Here is a 21,412-nt window from a genome sequence, read left to right on the forward strand (position 1 = left end):
ATAAAAAACATTAATACCTCCTGGTGGGAAGTTACAACCACCTGTATGAATGCTGTATGGAAAAAGCTCTGCCCTCAGGTTGTTCATGATTTCACTGGGTTTGAAAATATTCAGGAGGAGCAGGAGGAGGTTGTTGACAATTTAATCTCCATGAGTGAGAAACTGGAGCTAGAGCTGGAGGAGCAGGACTTCACAGAGTTCTTTGATGACCATGACAAGGAGCTATCTAATGATGAACTATGAGAATTGGAGAAGCAGAGGAGGAAGAAGTGGAAATGCCACCAAAACATTTCCAAACTAAAAAGATGGCAGAAGCTTTTGCATCCATAGAGGCAGCCTTGGCAAATTTTGAAGAACAGGACCCAAATGAAGAACGACATACCAAGGTGTCAGCAGCTGTTCATGATGCACTGAAATGCTACCGCGTCATATACGAGAAAAAAAAAGGCTGTGAGCCAGTCGTCGTCCTCAGTCAGTGCCATCTACCCATGAGCCAGTGCCATCTTCATCCTCTACCCACACGCCTGACGCTGACAGCGGTGTTGACGACCCCTCCACCATCTCGTCACCCCGTTCCTTGCCCGCCACTTCCCCCCAACAAATCCAAGTGAACAAAGTAAATCTTACGAGTTTCCTCATTTATATTTCAAGCATGCAGTGTTTTCTGTTTCATATTTCATGTGAAATGCTTTCATGTATGTAACTGACATAGCCCTAACGTTAAAATGTGTAACCTAAATCCGAGTCTGTAACCTAGCGGTAACCATGTCAGCTGTTTGACCCCGATATACAGACGCTTAGTCATCCCAGATTTATAGGCACCTGTTCAACCCCCATTGATCGACGCCATGTTAATCTATCCATGTTTATCGATCTTTCTCAGTATGGTATGGTGTCATCCCCGGTCTAACGGATAGGCTTCGTGTTGTGTGACGGCCCTGGTTGTATTTTCCTGCCCAGCTGACCACACGCCATCTTATCGATCGGTTCGCCAGCCAGTCATCACTACAATATATTTTCTTTTTAAATAAAGCATGTTTCTACATTAAAGTTGTATGAATCACCATCAAATAATATTAAAAGCATTACATATTACAGGTACTGTATAAGGTATGTCGTACTTATTGGGATTTATGTACAGGTATTCTTAATGTAAACAAAACTTTAAAACAATGGGAAAAAAGGCAATGGAGACCCGACTTTGGATATACAAACAAATGGAGTTACGAACAGCCTCTCGGTCCCCATTATGTTCGTAAGTTGAGGAGCTTCTGTATGTTTTGTCACACAGAGTGCAGCCGTCGAGCAGGACACATGCATCTGAGCAGCTCGCAGAGATTACTACAAAAGGAGTTGGACTCAGGCCTAGACATATGTACAGGGGGAGAGGGAGCCATATAGGTTCTCCTATCTCCAAATGAAATAAGTGTTAGATCACATATAAGGAATGAATGACGAGAGAGAGATGGAACCAAGTAGCGCTGCCAAGTGCATGGCGGAAGCAAAACATACGTCGAGTGAAAACCAACGCTTTATAGAAACAGCTATTGGTTTAAGGAAACTGACTGATGATACTATGGAATAGGATTTCTCGGGTTTCTGGGATGAACGAGATAATATGAGAAGGCTTATTAATGTAGAAAGAATTAAGATACAGGTAGTCCTCGATTTATACGGTCCCAGAAGGCACCGTATAAAGTAAAAATTGTATAAAGTAAGGAATGAATACCCAACTCCCTAAATTTTTTTTTAGTATAAAAGAGTGGACCTGAGCTTTGTACAGTACCTCCAGCCCCTTTCCATCAAGGAGCCACGCGATCCTCATGAATGTGACTCCCAGCACATCCACTTCGTCCCTTGATTGAACAGCCTCGCCCTCCAGGGCGAGGCTCAGGGGTGTCCTCACGCCACTACCACCACCACCACTAGACTTCTGAAGGATGTGTTCAAAATAAAATAATCTTTCACTGTATGTATACATTTTGCATTAAACACATTTCTATTATGCTTATTAATGCTTTTATTAATAAATTTACAAAGACATAATAATGACTGAAAAAGGGAAATGTTTAAACACAAAATTATTTGATTAGTACCTTCTTCCTCTATTTTGCTACTTTCTCCTCTTTGTCTGTCTCTGATTCTGTTATTTGATTTGGTGTGTGCGGTCTGAAGAAGCTTGTTATCAATTGCTGTTTTTTCTTTTGTTGTTTATCTTTTGAGAAGAACCTCATAGCACGTCATTTTTTTCTATGATCCCTGTGATGACAGCAGTGCTTCTTTCAATATTTGGGTAATTTTCTTTGAGAATTTTCATTGACTGCGCCAACAAGTCCATACACTTAGACAAGTTGGCCGCTGTGAGGGCTCGCTGAGGTTGTTCTGATGTGTCTGTTGCTGCTGCTGCTGCCTCTGCCTCTGCCTCCTTGAGGGCTCTAGGATTCTCGGAGTGGTATACAAGTGCTTGAGCTTGCAATCACCTTCCGCGTTGGCCCCCAGCAACAGCGTCAATCAGTCCTTAGAGGCTTTAAATCCTGGGGCAGAAGCTTCTTCTTTGGAGATATATGTATGGTTTGGCAGTTTCTTCCAGTAGAAGCCAGTCTCATCAATGTTGAAAACTTGCTTTGGGGAATAATCTATAATTTTCTGCAGCACAGCAGGATACTCTGCTGTAGCCTGAGCATCTGCTGAAGATGCCTCCCCTACCATGTTCAGGTTGTGGAAACCGTACCTCTTCTGGAAGTTGTTGAACCAGCCGTTACTGGCAATGAACGGCTTCTTCTCGCCTTCGATGGTGTCATAGATTGACACAGCCTTCGCTTTGATTAGCGCCAAGCAGATAGGCACACGAGTCTTATTTTGGTGCTCAATCCACGTAGCTAGCATCTTCTCCATTCTCTGCATCTCCACCGGACAAGCATAGGACAACTGGCTACCTTTGAGTGGAGCTTCTGCCTTAGCTGATTCTCGGATCTTTGTTGCGTTGCATTTTGTGCACCTTGCTATGGCTTCATTCATATCCAATGCAGCCTGAATAACACTGTTTTGCTGGGCTTTTTCTGCCCTGTCCAAGACTTCGAGCTTTTCCTCCAGTGTATATGTGTATTGATATGTGTTTATATTGGGCCACCCACCGGTTTGTTGATAACTGTGCTTGCCGTTGGGAGAGATGACTTGCCGAGAGAGTTTCGTGATTATGTGTCCTTACGTAAGCACGATGAGGAAAGACGAAACACACGAGGAAGCTTATACCTCTATTGAAATAACCACACACACACAACAAAGAAAACCGAGCACCCACGCCTTGCATTGCAGATATGCTGATGCGTCCTTTCCGAGGTGCAGACGGTGAGAGAATGAGCATGAAAGAGGGTGAATGCGAGCCAACCTGACCTGAAGGGGCGCTGGGTCACAACCTCGGTGATTGGCTGACCCGACCCAGCGCCGTGACGTCAAATGGAAGGTTTGAACTGATTGGGTCCGGCACCATGAAGTGAGGAAGGTGTGGTGACAATGAAATGTGTGTGTGGAATGTCCACGCTGCGTGAGATGGTGCAATCGGCATTGGCTTAATATATAGAACATGAAATACATGATGAAGAAAATATTACAATGGATGATATACAAGAAGACATGATATATGATACAATTACTTCCCCCTTGGAAGCATCCGTCCTCGTATGTCAACGAAAATACATAGAAAATAGAACTTAAATGAACAAGAAAGGGGGAAATGATGTCAATGAATCAGTTATACAATACAATATAATACAAGATTAAATATAGATAAAAATACATGAAAACATATACATGGATATATACAGACGAGTAAAGAGGAATGGGAATAGCAAAAGAAACGTGAGGAAGAGGAATAGAGGACAGACTACTACGCTGGGCGAGACTGAAGGTTATAGGGAATTGAAGGAGATGAAACAGGCTGACTGTCGATGCTGACAGACCCTTGCCGCGGGAGTGTCAGGGGTGTGGTGGTATCTGTGTCGAACCTATGATCGACACGTTTGAGGTGATCTCTATGAACGATGTCTTCTTTGCCTGTCTTTAGCTCGAGGATCTTCACCTTATGACCTCGGTGAGGGCCGTGGAAGAGCGGGTCAAGTTTTGAATGATGGTCATGGACTCTATGGAATACAACATCTCCAATTCCTATCTTGCGAGGGGTAGAGTGTCGATGTTGCTTTTCCAGCATTGACTCCTGGGAATCACACAGACGTGTAGATACGTTGAAAAGCATTTACTCTGCATTTGACGTAATCATCAAGGCAATAGAGCGGGCGAGGTTCTGTGGAGAGAAGCTCGTGTGGGAGTCGTTTGTCTATACCAAAAAGGACAAAATGTGGGGACTTATTGATGGAGGAGTGAATAGCGGAATTCAGCGAGCACCCGAGAGGAATATGTGTATCCCATGCAGAGTTTGAACTTGCAATGAAGCGAAGGATATTGAGGATATGACGGTTAGCTCTTTCTACTTTACCGTTTGCTTGAGGAGAATATGGGATGATGTTACATTTCTTTACATGAAATGAATCGCAAACTGCCTTGAGTATGGTATTGTTGAACTCGGTGCCGTTGTCTGATAGGAGGACACACGGAGTAGCATAGTGGCATATGACTTCATCGATCAATGTGCGTGCAATGGAACATGCAAATTTGTCTTTGAGAGGAACCAAGATGCTGAACCAACTGAAACTATCAACGCAAACAAGCAAATACTGATGACCATTTTCTGTGAGAGGAAGCTTCAACACGTCGATAAACAGGCTGTCCCAAGGTGCATGAGGGATGGGATATGAAAGATTAGGAGACTCAAAATGACGTGCTGGGCGATGCTCAGTGCATGAGACGCATAAGAGGCAGTGCCGAGTAATGTCCTTTCGCATCGAAGGCCAAAAATATGATCTTTGGGCTTGTTGGGGAGATCTCTCTTTGCCTGGGTGACCGGCGAGAGGTGAATCGTGCATGTGATAAAGAATAACAGGTACTAAGGCTTGCGGTACGACAAGTTGCGACACATGACGGAAGGAATCATCGTCAGAAGCGACATTCGTAGATTTGTACAAGATCTCGTCCCTGAGCTCGAACGAGTCTGGGGTACATGTAACTTGGGCAATGAAGAAGAATCACCTGATTTTAGGTAATAGATAATGCTATAGCAGAACTGGTCAGAGCGCTGAAGTTCTTTGATGTCATCAGGCGAGGGAAGTGACTGCAGTAGTGTGAGGAGAGCTACAGGAGCAATGTGATGTGACAAGGTATCAGCAACGCGGTTAGACTTGATTGGAAGGTACAAGAACGTCAGGTTGTATTCTTGGATTGTGAGTTGCCATCGGACAAATTTACCAGTTAAACTGTTGCCTTTGAATATACCAGTGACCACAGCATGATCTGTTAGGACATGGATTTGATAACCAAGAATGATGTCCTGATAGTGACGGAGGGACCACACTACTGCTAATGCATCACGATGCGTAGTACTGTAATTTTGTTCAGCTGCGTTGAGGAGACAACTGGCAAAAGCGATAGCGCGTGTTTTACCATTGTCATCTTGTTGCATGAGCACCGAACCGAGACCATGTGCGGAGGCATCTACGCAGATAAGAAGTTCCTTTTTGAAATTAGGAAAAGCAAGCACGGGAGCATTGCATAAGGCATGCTTGAGAGTAGTGAATGCTTGCTGGCAGTCTTCGGACCAGGAAGATGCAACGTTTTTCTTCAGGAGAGAGGTGAGAGGCTGAGCGATCTGTGAGAAGTCTTTTATGAACTGACGATAGAATCCTGCAAGGCCAAGGAAACTGCGGATGGCATCAGCGTTAGAAGGCACAGGAAACTCTGAGATAGCACGAATTTTGTCATCAAGGGTGTGGATACCATGACTATCAACTTTGTGACCGAGAAACTGAATTTCACACTTGAGCGGACATTTGCTGAGTTTAATTTTCAATCCGGCCTTAGCAAAACGTGCAAGAACTTCAGATAAGGTGTTGAGATGCTCGCACAGATTCTTTGAAGCGATCACGAGGTTGTCTAGATGGCAAAACACTGAAGTACCCAAGAGACCAGAGAGTACAGAGTTCATGAGACGAACGAAAGTCAAAGGGGAGTTTCTCAATCCCATGGCCATGCGTTTGAATGCATATTGGCCCGATGATGTGGTGAACGCTGTATAAGGGCGAGAACTTTCTTCCAGTTTGACCTGGAAGAACCCAGACTGTAGGTCGAGGGTTGAGAAAACAGTGATAGAATCGCCTATTGACTGAAGTAGATCTGCGAGAACAGGCATAGGATGTCGATCGGGAATTGTGATAGCGTTCAGATGACGGAAATCCACCACGACCCGAAACTCACCATCAGACTTGGGAACCAAGAAAAGCGGAGCGTTGAAAGGCGAAGCCGTAAGTTCAATGACGTCATCCTGCAGCATGGCTCTGACAGCATTGTCCACCATTGTCCTGCGACTGTGAGGGGTATGGTAAGCAGGGACGTAGGTGGGAGTTGAGCCTGGTGTGAGGTGAATGGAGTGGCGAACCGCATCGGTCTTGCCCAGAGGTTCGCCAGGAAGGGAGACACAGGATCTGTAAGATGACAAGAGGGAGAGTAAATCTGCCTTTGATTCAGGGAAGCCGATCTCTCCGAGGTGGTGAGCAAGGATAGGTGGAGGGTGTGAAGGAGAGTCATTGACGGGTGACAAAGGTAAAGAGGCATGACAAGGGGAAGAAGTGACGGGTAACAGGAGCAGGATAAGGAAATGCATCACCCAGATGCACGCCAGACTGGAGGGAGAGTGAATGATTAGTGAGGTTTTGAATAGCCACAAGGCAAGAGCCATCATCCTCGACAGTAGAGAGAACAGATTCGAGAGCAACACCTTTCACTTGGGCAGTGTCGGGCAAACATATGATGTCTGTCCCATGGGGACTTTGACCTTCACTTGCACCAAGCAAAGGTCAGCTGGGGTGACAACCATAGGGGCGGCCAACACAGCTTTCCCATGCACTGTGGACGAGAGAGCGTCAGCGAGTGTCGTGATAGGGGAGGGGGTGTTAGTGTTGCTGAGCAGCGCATCGCTAGGCGAGTCGGCTGGGGTGGAGGATGAGGTAAGGGAAGGGTCGTGAGTCACTGAGGATGACTCAGAGGGGTCCTGGGTGATGAGAGCAGGGGCAGTGTGAGGCAGAGGCATGACACTGGCGACAGGAGGGAAATAATGAGAACGTGGGGGTTGAGAAGCAGAGAGAAAAGTACCATTTTGAGCAATTTGATGGGTGGAAGGGAACAGGGAGATATTGAAACGAGACATGGTGTGATACCTGAGAAGCATGTCTGCGTTAAAACACACATCATCAATGACATAAAAATAATCAGTGATTGGGGGTTCTGAGGGTGACAGAGAGACAGTCAGGAGGACTTTGCTGTGAGGCAGGAGAATATTTCCAGAAATACCGCAAACTGTGAGGTCTGGTGGAGAACAAGGGACGGGAAGTGCTGAAGAACTGGAAACGTTGAATGCATGAGTTTGAATTATATTGATCGCAACACCAGAATTGAAAAATGTGAGAAACTTGTGAGAAGCAGATGTCACTGATGCGGTGAGGCCTTGAAAGAATCCAGAGGACTTGACAGGAACGCCCGGGAGGGGCGTTGACTGAGAGACAGCAAAATGAACACGTTTTGAGGAGGGAAACTGGGCCGGTGAGGCTGGAGCACGCTTGAGGATGGATTTGAGAGCTACAACAGGTTTGAGGCTCTGGCGCTTAGCGTTTCCCGAAGGCTGAGAAGAGAGTTGAAACTGATACAGGCGGCACTCAACGAGTGAATGACCATGTTTATTATGAAGTGAGCAGAATGCATTTGAGTTGAACTGAGAACGACCTTGGTCATCAAGAACAACACGGCAGAACTGAACAACGTGACCTCTGAGTCCACATCTTTGACAAACTACATTCTATGAGGAGTGGGAGTGAGATCGGTGATGGTACTGAGTATGGTGCAAGGGACGTGAGAAGGAGCGACCATGTGAAGGAGAGTGGGTGCGTGCTGACGGCGGGATTGGGGTAGGGGGAGGAGTCTGCGCGACAGAGACTGACTGAGGAGCAGGTGGTGACTTTTCTGAAATTTTCTTACACACATCGTACAGGAAATCCTTCTCTGTGAATTCAATATCACTCGCGATAGCAAATGTGGGAGAGTCTAGCTGGATGACAAAAAGCAAGTATGACATGAGACGCTTGAAATTCGTGGAAGACAACATACCATCACCATTGAACCATTGTGAGGATTTGCGCTGGTCAGTGAGTTCTGCGCTAAGGGATGACGCAACATTCTCAGCTTTGTACACATCTGCAGTTGTATGGGCGAGATAGGTGAGCGAGCTTGCTACTTTAAGGAATGAGTGAGTCGCGCCCAATTTTGAGTGGCTTGAGAAGTGCGAGATGAGGGCTGCAGTAAAGTCTTCATACTTGTCAAAACCGAGGAATTTATCAGACTTTACAAGCTTACCAGCAAGAATAGATGGGTCATGACAGATTCTGGACTTGAGGATAGCGAGTTTTTCAGCATCTGAATGTGCATTTCTCTGTGTGCATTCTTCTCCAACGCGGCGGATGAACTGATGAATGGATTCGGAACCAACGCCAGTGAAAGGAGGAATGGAGATTGACTCTGAGATGAGAGTGGCTTGTGGGGTTGGGACGTTAGGAGCAGAACCGTTGGTCATAGTGGAGGAGTGAGAGCGTTGAGGAAGCTTCATAAAACATGAAAACAAAAAGTAAGACAAAATGGAGAGAACGCATAGGAGATGGAATGTAAAACAAAAGTGCGATAACACACAAAGAAAAAAACGGGAAGTAGAACACAGGACCCTGACAAGTAACTAGGAGAGTAACGAGGGAGGGAGGTGAGATCACAGTCACAAAATGGAGGGTCAGATACAGAAAAAACGTATAGAAGACACTGAATATAACATACAAAAAAGAGACACATATATGAAATCAAGACACACAAAAATAAAATTATAAAGGCTGGAATAGAAAACAACATCAAGGAATATGTGTACACAATCAAAATAATAGCAATGAATGAAATCAATCAATGAATAAATCAATTGATAGGAAATGGATTAAGAAAAAATATAAATAATAATATATATATATATATATATATATATATATATATATATATATATATATATATATATATATATATATATATATATATATATATATATATATATATATATATATATATATATATATATATATATATATATATATATATATATATATATATATATATATATATATATATATATATATATATATATATATATATATATATATATATATATATATATATATATATATATATATATATATATATATATATATATATATATATATATATATATATATATATATATATATATATATATATATATATATATATATATATATATATATATATATATATATATATATATATATATATATATATATATATATATATATATATATATATATATATATACGTATTTATACCGTGAACGACAAAACGGTAGCAAGGGAATTTATGAGACTTAGATATCCAGAACACATGAATACTTAACTACAGCTTGACAGAAGTGCTGCAGGAGGAGATGGCCTGATCAGTGAAGACGGAGGAAGAGGCGACACGTGGGAGCGAGGACACAGCAGCAGGATGAGCGATGGGGCCGGAGACAACTGCAGGGCTGGTGACCTAGGGACTCACGTGGCCACAGGAGTAGGAAGGGCGCACTGGGCACAGGAGGGTGGCCACGGAGGTGGATAGCAGGTGATGGGAGTGCATGGGGCCGTGCACAGCTGCCGAAGGCGCTGACGAAGGAGGTGCTCCTTCAGGCTAGGAACACAGTGGTGTAGCGCGATCCACGGGAACACTGCAGTAGACTGGAGGGCAAGGTAGAGAGCAGGAACTCACGTGGTACGGAGGTGGACGCCGAAGACATGTGAAGTGGTGGCCACGTGGTTACCATGGATACGGAGGTGGAACTGGAGCTAAGAAGCGTGACCACTCTGAGAAGGTGCAAATGACGGCGTGCTGATGAGGGTGCTGACGGAGGTGGTGCCGATGATGATCGAGGAGAGTGCAGAACAAGGGCAGGAGGAGCCACAAAGCACTGATATGCAAGGCAGAGGACGCGGCAGAAGGGTGTGTGAGTGTGTGTGTGCGTGATCGTGTGTGTGGGCAAGGACACGTGGGCAGTCGCTGAGGTATCGGGGACACGTTGTGGAGGGAGCACAGGGTGAAGAGACGTGAGGTTCGGAGGACGCCGCTAGGAAGGGCGGAAGCACTGCTGCAAACCAGTGTATTGATGTGTGTTTATTTTGGGCCACCCACCGGTTTGTTGATAACTGTGCCTGCCGTTGGGAGAGATGACTTGCCGAGAGAGTTTCGTGATTATGTGTCCTTATGTAAGCATGATGAGGGAAGACGAAACACACGAGGAAGCTTATACCTCTATTGAAATAACCACACACACACAACAAAGAAAACCGAGCATCCACGCCTTGCCTTGCAGATATGATGATGCGTCCTTTCCGAGGTGCAGACGGTGAGAGAATGAGGGTGAAAGAGGGTGAATGCGAGCCGACCTGACCTGAAGGGGCGCTTGGTCACGACCTCGGTAATTGACTGACCCGACCCAGAGCCGTGACGTCAAATGGAAGGTTAGAACTGATTGGGTCCGGCACCATGAAGTGAGGAAGGTGTATTTACTTATTTGTGTATTACAGGGCCTGAGCTAAGCTCTCTGTGTCCTGTCTTCTTGTCTACTCCTGTCATATCTCTCTTCCATCTGATTGACACACACTGCGTCAACGACATCACTGCTCAGTTTATTCCACTTATCAATACTACGATGCAAGAAACTGTATTTTCTCACGTCATTTAAACAGATGTCTTTTATTAGTTTTTTTACATGTCCTCGGAGATGATTACTTGTGGTCACCTTTATCAACTCTGTCCAATATGTCAATTTTGTTCACCAATTTATACTTAGTTATCATGTCACCCCTTGTTCTTCTCTCTTCTAATGTGGTCAGCCCCAGCTCCCTCAGTCTTTCCTCATAGTTTAACTCCTTGAATCCTGGTACCATCCTTGTTGCCAGCCTCTGTACCCTTTCCACCTTCACATTTTTCTTCATGTGTGGTGACCAGACGCAAGCTGCATATTCTAACTGGGGTCTTATTAAAGTGCATAGTATCTTCTTCATCATTCCTTCATCTAGGCAGTGGAATGCAAGACCAATATTTTGAAGCATATTATATGTTTTCTCAAATATCTTGTTTATGTGTTTCTCCAGTGACAAGGTGTTTTGCACGGTTACTCCTAAGTCTTTCTCCTCATTGGTCTCTTCAATTTTCTCATCTCCCAGCCTGTAATCCTTGTTTGGTCTGTATCTACTTCCCATTTTCATAACATGGCTCTTGTTTATATTAAATTTCATCTGCCACTCTTTACTCCACCTCATATATTTTATCAAGATCTTCCTGTAACTTGTTACAATCTTCCACATTCTTTACTCTCCTCATAATTTTAGTATTGTCTGTGAACATATTCATGTAACTGTCAATTCCTACTGGCATATCATTAACATAAATCAAAAACATGATGGGACCAAGCACTGACCCTTGTGGAACTCCACTGGTTACCTTTTTCCACTCGGACTTCTTTCCTTTCACCGCTGTTTGCATTTCTCTTCCCATTAAGTAATTTTCCATCCATTTTGCTAGTTTATCACTTACTCCTCCAATCTTCTTTAGTTTCCACATCAGTCTATTGTGTGGCACTTTATCAAAGGCTTTTCTCAAGTCCAGGTAAATAGCATCCACCCATCCCTCTCTATGTTGTAGTATGTCAGTCACTCTTGAATAAAAACATAATAAATTGGATACACATGATCTTCCTTTTCTGAAACCAAACTGCCTTTCACTCAGGATGTTTTCACTTTCTAGATACTCACTCCACTTTGCTTTAATTACTTCTTCACATACCTTGCACAATATACTAGTCAACGATACTGGATTTTAATTTAACGGTTCCATTCTACTTCCATTTTTATATATAGACACAATGTCAGCTCTTTTCCACTCTTTCGGGACTATTCCTGTTCGTATGGAGGTTTCCACAATATCAAATATGGGGTTCAACAATTGATCTTTACATTCTTTCAGCAACCTCCCAGATATGTCATCAGGCCCCATTGATTTATTAATATCCAAGTTACTTTTAATTTTTCTTATATCTTCTTTAGTAACCATGATGTCGTGCATTTGCTTTATTTCCGTAGGCCTTTCTCTTGTAAAATGCTCCTCCTTTGTAAACACTTTGCAAAAGTTGTTGTTCAGTATTTCAGCTATATCTCTAGCATCCTCATATACTTCTTCCCCAACTTTTACTTTTATTTAATTTTCCATTTATGAATTTGTAAAACATTTTGGGGTCACTATCACAGTTTTCCACCACTCTCTTTCTGCTCATATTCCTTTTGTGCTGTTCTCCTTACTTCAACATATCTATTCCTTGCTGTTTTGTAGACTTCTCTTGATAATCCTTCACTGTTTTTCCTAAGTTTCTTCCATGCCTTTTCTTTGTTCTTGTTTGCTTCTTCACAATTTCCATTAAACCACTGGTTATTATTTAAAGTCCTCATTCTGTGATATGGCACAAACTTCTTCACAGCACAGATATATAAATCCATAAATTTATCATATTTCAATTGCATATCCACTTCCTGGTACACCACAGACCAGTCAATTTTATTAAAGAACTCTCTTATATGGTTGTAATTTGCCTTGACATAATTTAAATTTTCCTCCTTGTACTCCACACTCTTTTCCATGCTTAATTCCATATCCAGCTCAAATCTTAGGACATCATGGTCGCTTTTCCCCAAGGGACATTCATGTTCAATTTCCTCTTTTAAGGAGATGCCCCTGGTGAATACCAAATCCAACCTTGCAGCAACATCCTGTCCCCTGCACCTTGTTGGTGATCTCACCCACTGTGTCATCAAATTATTTGTTGCTACGTTTAACAATTCCTCTGCCCACTCACCACCATTCACCACTTCGTAGTCTTTCCACACTATTTCCTTACAGTTAAAGTCCCCGACTATCATCACTCTATCCTTTCTGGTGAGTTCCTGTTTTATTCTGTCTAGAGTATTTCTCATCACCTCTTGATACTGTTCATAATTCCAAGCACTGGTTCTGGGTGGTATGTATACTGTTATGATATTAATGTCCCTCTTACCATCTGTTATAAGCATACTTATCACTTCCTCATTTCCCTTACTAAAGTTCACCTCCTTCACTATCAGATCTTTTTTAGTAAAAACCATTATACCACCATCTCCTGTATTCTTACTATCATTTCTCCATACTTTGTAGTGTTTTACATCAAACCAATCTAGCTTTATTTCGGGCCTTAACTTTGTTTCCACCACACACATTATGTCCGGTTCACTGTTTCTTAGGTAATCCATACATTCTAGCCTTTTAGACAGAAATCCATCTATATTCGTGTATGTCTCTTGAATTCCATTCCTAATCTCTTTCTTCCATGTTTTAGTCTGTGTACTGTCTATTCCGTCTGTTTTATCCACCACTTCTTCAGCCTCCCATGTCTCATCCTCGAATAAAACTTGGTCTTTTCCTCCTCGGTTCTTTCCTCATTCTTCTCTCTCACTTCAGTTACAAGCTCTCTCATTTTCATTTTTTCCTCCTGTGTGGTGATAATGAAATGTGTGTATGGAATGTCCGCGCTGCATGAGATGGTGCAATCAGCGTTGGCTTAATATATAGAACATGAAATACATGATGAAGAAAATATTACAATGGATGATATACAAGACACATGATATATGATACATCTGTCTTCCATGCTCTCTTAGGCATATCACTGCCAGCTGAAGGGAGATGTTGCCACAACCACGTGTAGGTGAACAATGATGCTGCTTGGTGCATGGCTAGGGTGAAGGGGATGTGGGTGGCGGGAAACAGCTAGCTAGTGACACCTTGTGGCTCCATTTCTGAACTAAATCGCCGCACAAATTTTAACTTTCTTGAAATTGTATAATTCTGAGGAATTTGTACAATGTGATGAATAACCCCTATTTTTGGACACTGTATAACTCTGAATTCGTATAAAGTAAATTCGTATAAATCGAGGACTACCTGTATATGAAAGAGATGTCCAGTCTTATGGACAAACAAGACTGACTGCCAATGAAAAACACAGCCCTGAAATTGAGAATAGCAGAATGTGAAAAAGTCAGTGTAATAAACCAGGAATTGAAAGAGGAGATTCTGGAAATAAGGAAGCAAAATGACGTTCTAAAAACCACATGCCAAAATTATGAAAGCTCTTTAAAGAGCTTGCAGGATAAAGTGCAGGATGGGATTACAGAGAGGGCAGAAGGTGGAGTAGGTGATAACAAGTTTAAAGGAATAAGAAATGAATGGAAACAGGAGCAAGAAGAAGAAAGTAAAATCTTCAGAAGTGGTAAGGAGACAAATTCAGGAAAACACAAAAGTTGCTGTAATAGAAGTTATCAAGGAAAAGGAAGATTTGGTGTGGGATACAGTGGACAAGAAAAAAAGCTTTGTGATTTATGGGATGAGAGAAAAGAAAAATCCAAATAAATTCACAAGAGAATGTGAAGAAAGGGAAATGGCCAAAAATTTTATCAAACGAGTACAAGACAGCACACAAGAGTTTGACCAGGAGGTGGAGGAAGTGATTAGGCTGGGAAGGTACAGTGAAGGGGTTAAGAGACCAATGAAGGTGAAAATGAGGTCTCAAGTTGCTATAGAGGAAATTATGGCTAGAAAAGGGAAGCTGGCTGATGTCGATAACAAGGAAATATGGATAAAAAGAGAAATGAACTTAGAAGAAAGGGAAAAGGAGAAAGTACTAAGAAGTGAAACTAAGGAAAAAAAAAGAAAAGACAGATAGAGAAGAAAAATTTTTACTGGAGGGTTCTGGATATGAGACTAAAGAAGTGGTACCTAAGGAAAAAAGAGGAGATCCTGGAGGAGGCAATGAATTAAGAGTGACTTATACTAACATAGATGGGTTATTATGAAGCATATTGGAAGTTCGGGATTATTTGAAAGAGAAAAGCTGGATGTAATGTGCATTGTTGAAACAAAACTGAAAAACAGGTCCATGTCAACTTTAAAGAGGAGGGATATAATGCTTGGAGGAGGAACAGGAAGGATAAAAGGGGAGGAGGAGTGCTAATAATGGTTCGTGATAATATATGTGTGGAGGATGTGCAATAAGGTGAGGACAAAGTGGAAGTAATGAGAGTAACAATCAGAACAGAAGATTTGAAGAAAAGAAAAATTATAGTTACATATGTTCCACTAAAGATTAATAAATAACATGGGGATCAGAAGAGCATAAAGATATGCAAAGAGAGGTGATAAAGTGCCTAGATGACATGATAAGAAGAGACAGAAGAATACTCTTAGTTGGAGACTTTAACTGTAAAAAATAATAAACTGGAGAGAGATGGAAGTAATGGATAATGCTGGACAGTGGAGTGAGAAAGTGTTACAGTTGACTATGATTAATACAATGGACCAGTGGGTGGAGGAGTCAATAAGGTACAGGGGGAATAAGAACCTTTGTTGCTTGACCTAGTGTTCACAAAGAAACCAGAATCCCCTCCAATCATATACGTAATACCTTAGTCCAATGGGGAAAAGTGATCATTTGACATTAGAGGTGCAAATGCAGGAGGAAGATGAGATAAGATACAGAGAGGACTATAAAGGAGAGAGATTAAATTATGCAAGAGCAGATTTTGAAAAATTAAGGAGTTATTTTGCCGATATTGAGTGGAGTAATATTATGTGCAGGAAGACTGTACAAGAGAAATAACAGATTCTTACAGAAATACAATGAAGGAGTAAAAATGTTTGTTCCTGTTTATGGAGTTCAGAAAAAAATACATGCTTGGTACAATGCTAGATGCATACAAGCAAAAAATGCAAAAGATAAAGAGTGGAAGAAACTCTTAAAGCAGGGAAATGACTATAATAGTCGGCAGTACAAAGATACTAGAAATGAATATATTAGAGTAAAGAGAGAGGAAGAAAGAAAGTTTGAGAATGATGTAGTGGATAAAAGCAAGGATGAACCCAAACTTTTCTACAAGTTTATAAACGACAAAACAAAAAATAAGGAAACAATTGAAAAAAATAATTAAAGAAGGGAAGACATACCAAACAGAGAAGGAAATGTGTGAAATGATAAATGATAACTTCAAAACAGTATTCACTGCAGATGATTTCACAGAACATAATAGGACATTGCATTGCCAAGGATTACAGGAAATTGCAGTGCACAAAGAGGAAATTGGAAGATTACTGGATAAGTTGAAGTCAGAAAAGCAATGGGGCCAGATGGTGTATCAGGCTGGGTGTTAAAAGAATGTAAAGAGCAATTACTGGATCCAATTTAGGAAATAATTAAAAGTTCAATAAATAAAGGGAAAGTTCCACTAGAGTGGAAGAGAGCCAACATAATACCAATATTTAAAGGAGGAAAGGCAACTGAACCATTAAACTACAGACCAGTGTCACTAACAAGTGTCTTAAGGAAGTTACGTGAAATAATTATCAAAGAAAAATGGGTTAAATTTCTAGAAGAAGAGCAAGTCATATCGAACAGACAATTTGGGTTCAGGACAGGGCAGTCATGTGTATCAAACTTATTAAGGGGACCATCCAGTGAGGTTTTTGAAAAGTTAGAAATAAAGAGGTATGTGGGTAATTTTTTTTTTTTTGCTGATAGATGTTTATTACACAATGTTAGTTTAGTAGTTACAAGCGAATTGACCCATAAATAATTGCATGAAAAATAAAAAATCATTTTGAAAAAAATATATTTCATATAAACTTTGTCAACCAGAGGACAGATTTCAATTTTGCCAGTACGGATATGAAGTATGTGGTATAACAAAACTTTCCATCTCGTAGAATTTAGACTCTTTTTATTTTGATGGCCATTATGAATTTTTAAAATTTTTTGATTTTTTTTTTATATAAAATTATATTGCGGCACTTAAAAAAAAATTCCAAATTCTAGGAGTTGGAAATGTAGCAGCTTCATTGAGGTTCAAAATGATACCTCAAAATTGAAAATCGGTTGAGAAATGTGGGAGAAGATACGATTTGAATGAGAAAAAGTGGAAACTGAGAAAAAGGCAAAAAACCCCAAAGATGTCATTTTCGTCCTCTATGAGGATATTTCGTGCTCATCTCATACACCACCATGTGCATCATATATGCTTTTTAGGCATGTTTAGAATATTCTGTAAGACTCATATGGCACCTGGCCGTCCCTACAATGATTGTAGTAATTAGTCGCTCGAAGGCGAGGGTGTCTCCCATTCATGCGTGGTCTGTACAACTTGTAATTTCCACTTGCACTGTTTGTTTAGACATTGTAAGGCAAAAAAGGCAGGTAAAATAGGCTGGATAGTGGCTTGCAAGGTGTCGGGCGAGATACTCAATAGATCCTCCTCCCGTTCCTTACCAAAGAAACCACTTTTCATGGCTTTTTCCGTACTTATTATCATCATTTATGGTACAGAGAGTGGGGAAGGGGAAAGCCCCTGGCTGCAGTGGGCGTGGCAGGGGCCCTTTAAAGTTTAAATACCCCACGTATTTTAGCGTATTTCCCCAAAATACTCCATCACTATGTTGCCATATGTTTGGGGATGCTCTGGTGGTGTTTTGGGGATTTTCAATATTTTTCAGATTTTTTGATACTATGGCCACTGGACGGTCCCCTTAAGCTTCTACTGGAGAGTTATTGTAGGACTTGAAAACAGAGATGGATGGGTAGACACAGTATACCTAGACATTAAAAAGGCTTTTGATAAAGTCCCGCCTGGATGACTTCTTTGGAAACTAGAGTACATAGGAGGACTGCGTGGAACCTTGCTCATATGGACAAGAGATTACTTGAAGGATAAAGAAATGAGAACTGTGATCAGAGATACATACTCATCCTGGGGTAAAGTAACTAGCGGAGTGCCACAAGGGTCAGTGTTAGCCCCCATAATGTTTCAAGTTTATGTAAATGACATTGACATTGGGATAAACAGTTTTACAAATTTATTTGCTGATGATGCAAAGTTGCTAAGAGTTATGAAAACCAGAGAGGACTGTCTGCTGTTGCAGGAAGATTTAAACAAGATCTATGAATGGAGAAAGAAGTGGAAATTGGAGTTTAATGCCAAGAAATACCAAATAATGGAACTAGGAAAGAGTAAGAGAAGTCCAGTATGGAACTAGTTGATGGGAGAGGAGCAAATAATGAAGGGTAAAGAGGAAAAAGATCTTGGAGTGATCATACAAGAAAATCTGAGCCCTGATAAACACATAAGCAAGATATTTGGACTATCATTAAGATGTTGACTAATATAAGAGTGGCATTTCATTATATGGATAAAGATATGATGAAAAAAATCATCACAAACATGATATGCCCAAGGCTGGAATATGCAGTAGTGGTATGGTCTCCGAGCTCTAAAAAGGATATAAGAAAACTGGAATGGATACAGAAGATTGCTACAAAGATGGTGCTGGAATTAAAGGACCTCACATATGAAGAATGACTGAAGGAAATGGGACTGCCAACCTTACAAGATAGAAGAGAATGTTGGGACTTAATAACAATGTATAAGATAGTAAATGATATTGAAAAGATAGACAAAGAAGACCTGGTGTTGTTGACAGAAGAAGATGGAAGGACAAGAGGACATGAAAAGATCAGGATGAGGCAGTGTGTGAAGGATATTGGAAAATACCGTTTTCCACACAGAACGGTGGAAAAATGGAATACATTGGATAATGGAATTGTCACAGCACATAGTGTGCATAACTTTAAAGAAAAACTAGATAAATGGAGATATGGAGACAGGACACTATGAGCCCCACTCAAACCCTGTACAACACAACTAGGTAAATACACTGGTACCCTGTCTTGTCTGTATGGGTGACATTAAAGTAGCATGAATATATGAAATGTAAAGAGGTAGGTGTGTGCTGAGTGACTAAACATCTCGTACACTTGTAATCCTTAAAATCCCTCTGCTCTGTCTTGATGATCTTGAAGGGAAGGGACCTCTCACCTACTCTGCGGGTCTTCTTGATTTCAAGTGCTCATCCAGGGTGAAGACAAAATTGGCCCACCTCGTGTTCTTATCAATGAGCGCAAAGTCTCAGTCTGCTGCCATATGTGTGACTGGGTGTGTAGTAAGTGTGTGTAATTGCCTCAGAATGGCCTGAATAGATGTAAGAAAGAACATCAAAAGAGTGAATTTTTGTTCTGGCCAGAGTAGTTCTTTGAAAAATATGTAGTTTCTTGACCTAAGGTGGGACAAAATTGTCAGTGAACTTGTCGTTGCAGCTGGAAACTTCACATCTCATCTCTTTCTAAAACAGTTTCTATGAAGTTAGGAATTCTAAGGCATCTCCATCAATTTTTCTCGCCCTTCCAACTGCTGTTTTTTTTTATGTTAAGGCCTATAGTGCCTGTAGGCACACTTGAAGAATATGTAGGAAGCACTGTTCAGCTTCCGCCCATTAGTGGCGCAGGCAATTTTATGTCTAGTGGTACCCTTATCTGTCCCCATATGGAATACTCTTTGCATGTTTGGGGGGGTTCACTCTCACAGTTTTATTAGATAGGGTGGAATCAAAAGCTTTTCATCTCATCAACCCCCACTCCTCTGACTAACTGTCTTCAGCCTCTTTCTCACTGCCAGAATGTTGCATCTCTTGCTATCTTTTATCACTGTTTTCATGCTAATTGATCTTTTGATCTTGCTAACTGCATGCCTCCCCTCCTTCTGTGACCTCGCTGCACAAGGTTTTCTTCTTCTCACCCCTATTCTGTCTAACTTATTAATGTTAATAATATAAGAGTAACTAGTACTCTCAATCATTCATACCTTTTTCTGGTTTATAGGAGGAGGTAGTAGACACCTACCCAGACAATAATTTACTCCTAATGAGGTTTAATAGCACTTGTTCTGGGGGTCACTCTGTAACTGAATTTATCTGTGTTGTCTATCTCTCTCCCTAACTCTTCTGATTATAGTAAATTCTTTGACTGTTTAACTTGCAAAGTGGAGTACATTCTGTCCCTCTATCCTTTTTTGGAGATCTCCACCCGTGGAGATTTCAATGTTCATCACCAGTTTTGGCTTTCCTCTCCCTTCACTGACTATCTTGGTGAACTAGCCTTCAACTTTGCTATTCTCCATGACCTAGATCAAGCAACTGATGCAACAACACCTTATTTGCAATCCTGACCGTCTTCCCCCTGGAAATTTGAAGTTCCATGAGGGTTTGTTGAATGTTTTCTGTGGGCACGCAAACTAGGTTCGCGAACTTGAAATACCCCTCATTTTTGTGAACAAAAAGTGTTCAATGAATGTTTCACGAAAGCTTAAAACAAACCTCAAACAAACATTTCCCCTAGTAACCCATATATATACTAGGTTCAATCCCCATACAAGGAGAGATGTATAGGCACACTCATTTCACACCCTTTATTCAGCTTATGTTCACCTAACAGTACAACAGGATCTGGTATCAGTAAACTGCAACATACTGTAAATCTAGCTCATGTTTCATAATCTACTTTTAACATGCAATTTATTATTAATCATGATAAAATATAAAGTAAAAACTATAAAGAAAGGGACAAAAACTAAAATGTCATATTTTAGTCTTTGTCTTGTGTAAAGGAAACAAGCCAAGGACAAGACACACACACACAAAAAAAAAAAAAAAAAAGAAAAGAAAAAAAAAAAATCAGTTTGCCATTAAAAATAAATAAATGAATAATATTAAAGTCGTGTAAGTGTAGGTACATAAAACATGTAGTGTAGTGTGACTTGATTAATACATTGACAGAACAGTTGTGGCTTCCTTTGAATCTACTGATAGAGTCTTGTATATGCAGTTAGGAGAATAATATCCATTATATGAAACATTTTGCAGCTCATGGATATCTTTTTCCCTAATCTACCAATGACAAAAATATATTACCAAAACCAGCAAGTCTCTCTGCACTGACTCCTCAAGGACCTTCAGCAAAGTGGCATATGGTTCTTCTCATATTGTGCTCCTTTGAGAACTACTTTTCTCACTAAAGAAGCTATTGATAAAAGCAAATATTTATGTATTTTTCAAATATTATTTTCTGTATTTATAATTCAATTAGCAAAGCTGCACATAAACTCTTAATTATTGAAACATACTAAAAACAAAGTTAAACAAAGTTAAATACATTAACATAAGTAATGCAATATTACTAGCATGCATGTGCAGA

The 21,412-nt window shown here is 40.9% G+C and overlaps 1 long non-coding RNA gene across 1 annotated transcript in view; it reads left to right on the forward strand.

Moving 5' to 3' along the window:
* Positions 1–10,744, forward strand: part of LOC123512175 — a 34,276-nt gene extending 23,532 nt beyond the window's left edge. Inside the window, exon 4 of the long non-coding RNA XR_006677039.1 lies at positions 10,568–10,744. This is a non-coding gene — a long non-coding RNA (uncharacterized LOC123512175). The remainder of the gene's footprint in view (positions 1–10,567) is intronic.
* Positions 10,745–21,412: the final 10,668 nt, after the last annotated feature.

This window comes from Portunus trituberculatus, chromosome 33, assembly GCF_017591435.1.
Source record: "Portunus trituberculatus isolate SZX2019 chromosome 33, ASM1759143v1, whole genome shotgun sequence".
NCBI classification, from domain to species: Eukaryota; Metazoa; Arthropoda; class Malacostraca; order Decapoda; family Portunidae; genus Portunus; species Portunus trituberculatus.